This window comes from Selaginella moellendorffii, unplaced genomic scaffold (genome assembly GCF_000143415.4).
Source record: "Selaginella moellendorffii unplaced genomic scaffold, v1.0 SELMOscaffold_77, whole genome shotgun sequence".
Lineage (NCBI taxonomy): Eukaryota > Viridiplantae > Streptophyta > Lycopodiopsida > Selaginellales > Selaginellaceae > Selaginella > Selaginella moellendorffii.
The window spans coordinates 638,517-644,516 of NW_003314338.1; positions in this window are offsets into that span (position 1 = coordinate 638,517).

The window sequence follows — 6,000 nt, forward strand, 5'->3', positions numbered from 1 at the left end:
GTGACTTCGAGTATCGAAAGTTACCTGTCAGCCAATCCTTACAGACACTCTTTCCTTACTGCCACAATAGCAGGAGTTCGGTATTGTTGGACCCATTATCAATTTCCGCCTGAGCTAGTTGAGAAACTGGTCTTCATGTGTGCACTTGACCAGATGAGCATAAGGACGGAATTCCTAAGTGCTATTAGTCAAACATACTTGACCTGGTTAGAGAAACTCATTTGTTAACTTACACTTGCTAGTGTTGGGAACCCCCATGATATTGAGCTTGGTCCATCAATAGTTGCTAGATGATAGCTTACCATGTCTGCCAAACATCCTCACTATCATGCCCTTTGTGTTAGTCTCATTTCGGTCCCAAATGCTATTTATGAGAAGTGTCTGAATTTGCTCATTTGGCATATTTATAGAATGTAAAGATTGGCTTGAACAAAATGGTGTTTGTCCCATGTCCAAATTCGCAATCTAGTGCCATTCCATATTTAGTAAGTTTCAAGTTTATCCCAAAGAGTAACTCTTGATACTAAGGGAGGCTTGGGGTGAAAGCCCAAAGTGTGTATTCCTCAGGGGGGGCGGGGGGGGGGCCTGTGGGGGGTTCCAAATGTATAGTAGGGATAGTGGGTAGGTCGGGCATGGCCAACCAACCTAAGGTATAGTTTAACTCCCGCTTGCATGCCTATCCTTATTTTGCGTTTGGCTTGGGTCTAAGCCCAAGCTCCACTCCATGCTAGCTGGAGGAGTACCCATGTCCTTGTGTTAGCCACCGGTATGCTGAAATAGTGCCAGACTCTGTTTAGCTTCGTTTTGAGTGTTGATCTTGGCATTAAGAGGCTAGATACTCTAGAACTGTTCCAAGTCACTCTGTGCTTCTGTTCCTTCGCTCCTTGGGCTGTACGCTCGGGAGTTGCTCCGTGGTTCAGTTGTATCACTCCTTGGCTCTATGCTTGGGAGTTTGGCACCGTTCCTTCGTTCAGTGGCCCAAAGCCCTAAATCTTGGGTTCCACACCACTGTCCTTTAGATATGTGGCATGTGACACGTGGCATTTGTCATGTGGCAATAAGAGGGTTTAGGTTCCGCTTCGTGGTTATCCTATGGTAAATCACCATAAGATAAAGGGTCAAAACCACGTGCACTACACTTATTCCATTAAAAAGGGCATGACTGTGTAAACAACTCTAACTACCTATTTACAGTAGTCTATCTAAACCTTACTAACGGGTTTAGTTTCTTTGCTCATGAGGGTTAGGGCCTTTGGCTTCTCTCTCTATATCCCTGTGGGCAGGGGCATATCATACTTTTGTAAGCTAGGTGACACCCAGAGCAGCAAGGGTGGCTAACTCCATTGGTCATTTCCTTGTCAGTGATAGCCAAAAGGTGTCTAAGCTGGTAGCACATCCATGTTAGACACAGAAGTTGCCTCCTAACTCATTTAAGTTGGTGCATTTCTCACATAGTGTGAATACTATGAACTTTTTCTGGAGTTGTTTCCTTGGTGGTATTCTAGACTCGAGTATGCATCGACGAGGATGTTGATCTTCTCTAGTGGGGGAGAGTGTCGCGAATGTGACTTCGGGTATCGAAAGTTACCTATCGGCTAGTCCTTTCAGATATTCTTTCCTTACTGCCACGACAGTAGGAGGTTAGTATTGCTGAACCTGTTATCAGTTTCCCACTTGAGCTAGTTGAGAAATTGGTCAATGACCATATACTTAGATTGGATAAACATAAGGTAGGAACCTTATGTGTTTCTTACTGAGCATACTCGAACTGGTTTGAGAAACTTGAGTCATTAGCTTGCACTTGCTAGTATCAAGAACCCCCGCAATATTGATATTGGTCCTTCAATATTTGCTAGATGATAGCTTATCATGTTTGCCAAACACCCTCGCTATCATGCCCTTTGTGTTAATCTCATTTCGGTCCTAAATGCTATTTATGGAAAGTGTATAAATTTATTCATTTGGCATATCTACGGAATGTAGAGATTGGTCTGAACACAATGGTGTTCGTCCCATGTCCAAATTCGCATTCTAATGCCATTCCAGATTTAGTAAATTTCAAGCTTGTCCTAGAGACTAACTCCTGATACTAAGGGAGGCTTGGGGTGAAAGCCCAAAGCGTGTGTTCTTCAGGGGGGGGGGGCGTCTGTGGGGGATTCTAAATGTATAGTAGGGATAGTGGGTAGGTTGGGCATGGCTGACCAACCTGAGGTATAGTTTAGCTCCCGCTTGCGTGCCTGTCCTTGTTTTGCGTCCGGCTTGGGTCTAAGCCCAAGTTCCATTCCATGTTAGCTGGTGGAGTACCCATGTCCTCACTTTAGGCCATCGGTATGCTGAAATAGTGTCAAACCCCATTTGGCTCCATTTTGCATGCTGGTTTTGCAATTGGGATGCTGAACTATTCTAAGTCGCTCCATGCCCCTGTCCCTTTGCTCCTTGGGCTGTATGCTTGGGAGTTGCTCTGTGGTTTAGTTCTATCACTCCTTAGCTCCATGCTTGGGAGTTTGGCACCGTTCCTTTGTTCAGTGGCCCAAAGCCCTAAAACTTGGGTTTCACATCACGTTCCTTTGGACATGTGGCATGTGACATGTGGCATCTGTCATATGGCACATAGAAGGTTTAGGTACCGTTTCGTGGTGTTATCCTATGGTAAATCACCATAGAATAAAGGGTCAAAACCACGTATGCTACACATTGTTATTTCGAGTGATGAGGAATTTTCTTTGGACCTTGATTTTCCATGTCATTTTTCTTGTTAGTGCTTTGGTTTCACATTGGATCTTGAAGGTGGTTGAAGAAAAATGTTAGTGCAATATGGGTATCCGAAGATGTGGTCTTCGTGATTAAGCTTTAGATGTTCATTTTTGTATTTTGCGGATGTCGGTGTTGAATGTCAAAAGTATGGGCAAAAAGATGTTTGAGGCTTAAGCATACTATGGGTTATGAATATTTATGTTGAGGTGAACCTATGTGAAGTTGTTAGTGGGAAGAAGTTGGTTGAGTCTTGAAAGTTTGTATTCCTAGACTAAGAGTTATATTTTTTCTAAGATGGAAAATTTTCCACAAATTTTCTTAGACTTTTCCAATGGCTGATCTATTGATCACTTTGCTCGAAAACCATTTTGTTTTCGTAAGTCAATACAAACTAGTGAAGCTAACTTTTGGGGTTAAGGCAATTGGGTTGGATAGAGTCTGGAGTTAGTGTAGAAAAGTGATTGTTGCACTTTTCTAAGAAGGGTGGCCCTTGTGCCTTTCTTTTAGCATTATGCTTGGTGGCAACTTGCACCTTGCATTTCGTTAAACTCTATGAGAGTAGTGAGCTCTCATTGATCTTGACTTGGTCTAGGTAGCTTTGCGCCTTGGCTGAGGATAGTGATGTTCGACTTAGTTGTTTAAGGTTGAGATGTTAGTACCCGTACTATAACTTTGTCTATGAGGAGGTTGTGTACCGATATAAATCCATCTCATGGTTTACACTTTAGTTTCAACTAAGTGTTGATCATGTATACTCTTCAAGGCATGCTCAGAGCTGTTGGCTAAACACATTAGTGAGCTTATTGCGGTTGAGTTGGATTTGAGTGATCATTTAATTTGTGTTTATTTATGAACTTTTATCTCAATCTGGGGTATTACATTTATGTTGGACAAGTATATAACTCAATGACGTGAGTTTAGTGTTGGGTCTTGTGAAGGCAAGTTGAAAAGTGATTCTTGGTTGCTTTGCAACTAGTGATTGCTTGTAGACTTCATCGAGGACTGTTTAACACTTGCTTTGCTCGATGATGATTTAATAGTGATGGGCTTGCTTTACTGGATGGTGTTGCGGAAGATCGTGTCGTTGGACTTACATGGTTTTTCCATGTGGCATATCGACTCTACCTTTGTCGATATCATTTGGTTACATTTAGTTCATAATGTTGGATTTCATTGAGTCTTGGACGTGGTGAATCACTCTTTGATAAAGTGTTATCTATAATTGAGTTTTGTTGAAGGATTAGTCTCAGATATTAACTAAAGTATCTTCGACTTTGGTTAACTTAGTTGCTAGAGAGTTTTGGGTGGTGATTCACTCTTGCTTTTTTTTAAGCTTTGTTCTAGTGTTGATGGCATTGAAGTGATGCCTTGTCATTAACATTGTTGATGTTGAGATTTGAGTGAAATGAGATGTCTTTCTATACGATTGATATTGAGTTTCATTAGTCTCGATAAAAATAGTGTTGATGATTTGGCTTTAGCTTTGTGTTATTGGCATTCGGGCATTTTCTAGTTAACAATTGTATTGATGTTCAAATGAACTGAGTAGCAAGTTTGAGTTAGTTGTGTTCTAGACGAGATTGCTTAGTTGAGGTTAAGTTTTGGGCTTTTTCTTGAAAGGTGATTTAGTCATGGACTATGCTAACTTTACAAGTGGAAGAGTTAGTGATCGATGTTAGAATATTTAAATTCTTATTGGATTTGAGTTGGAATATATTGATTATTGATGATTCCTGTTGTGATTGTTATGAAGTGAATTACATCTTGCTGTAAATAGATTTATGGAGGATCGTTTAGTGATCACTTGTTAAGCATAGCTCTATTGTGCTTAGCTTTTGGATTGATGCAGAAACGCTCTTCATTAGCTTTGGCATTCTAAAGTTTGGCTTTATAGATGTGTTAAGGAGGATATTATGGATTGTGGCATGATTTCTTCTTTAGCATTGAAGTTAGTTCATGCGAAACTTATGATCGATTGTTACACAAGACTTAGTTATAGGCTTCTTCGAGCTTTTTGTTCTTTGAGTTTCATGCTCATTGTTCCATTTGTTAAAAGTTGTTGGGGAAGGCATTTTTAGCTCATTAACTTCGATGTTGAAGTTGGTTTTTGCATCTAGCAATCATTGGTGATGATTGACTATTATCTAGGATAATTGATTATCCTTGTAAGAGGTTTTGCTTGATTATTGTTGATCTAGAATGATTTGCTATTCTTCGGGATGGTGGATTCCTTCTTAGACAATAATTCTGCATGTCTCTTTTTGATAGGATTATTAATGATTTTTCATAATGGTTAATTGTTCTCTTTGATGGCTTATAGCTTTTCACAATACCACATATTTTTTGTGGTTTGCTCTGAATTAGTCTTTTGGGTTTGAGACATTTGTAGGACATTGCTGATACTTGTTTAGGCAACTTGAGTTCTTTCGTATTGTTGACTAGGATCTATTCAGATTAACTAATGCAATGTTTGGCATGACTAAGTGTTTGTTGGTCTTACCATATTCATTCTATTCTGTTGATTGTTACTTGAGCTAGTTCTAATAGATTAACATATTATTTCCTTTAGGTGATACATTCGTGAGCGTTATGCTTATTGGTTAATGATACTTTGTATTCTTTGAGTTGTCTTTCATAAGTTGTTTGGCATACTATCTACAATCTTTGGTAGTTAAGCTTTATCATTGAGTTTTCTCGATGATACACTTGCTATTGAATTTTGTTTGATGGTGAATCTTATGTTTCCAAACAATGATGATCTTGGTGGTTTCTATACTATAATACTGGTTTATCAGATGATAACTTATTTGGAATACTTTTGTGTTCTAATCTAAAATATATTCATTGATAATTAAGTCTCTAAGATATCATTGTCTATGACTTTGATATTGTCCATCTATTAATCTTTGAGTTTGGGCCAGTATAGGCAGATTGGCTTCGGCACTTTATGTGCATGGTGAAATCTTTAGTCATGGGGTAGCTACTATCCACTGGTCACATAACCCTCTTCTTTGTCGATATTCCTTATTCCGTTCAAAGGGCATGACCGTGTAAACAACTTTAACTGCCTATTTATAGTAGTTTATCTAAACCTTACTGATGGGTTTGGTTTCTTTGCTTAGGAGGGTTGGGTCCTTTGTCTTCTCTCTCTATGTCCTTGTAGGCAGGGGTGTATCACACTTTTGTAAGTTGGGTGACAACTAGAGTAGCAAGGGTGGCTAACTCCGTTAGTCATTTCCTTGTCGG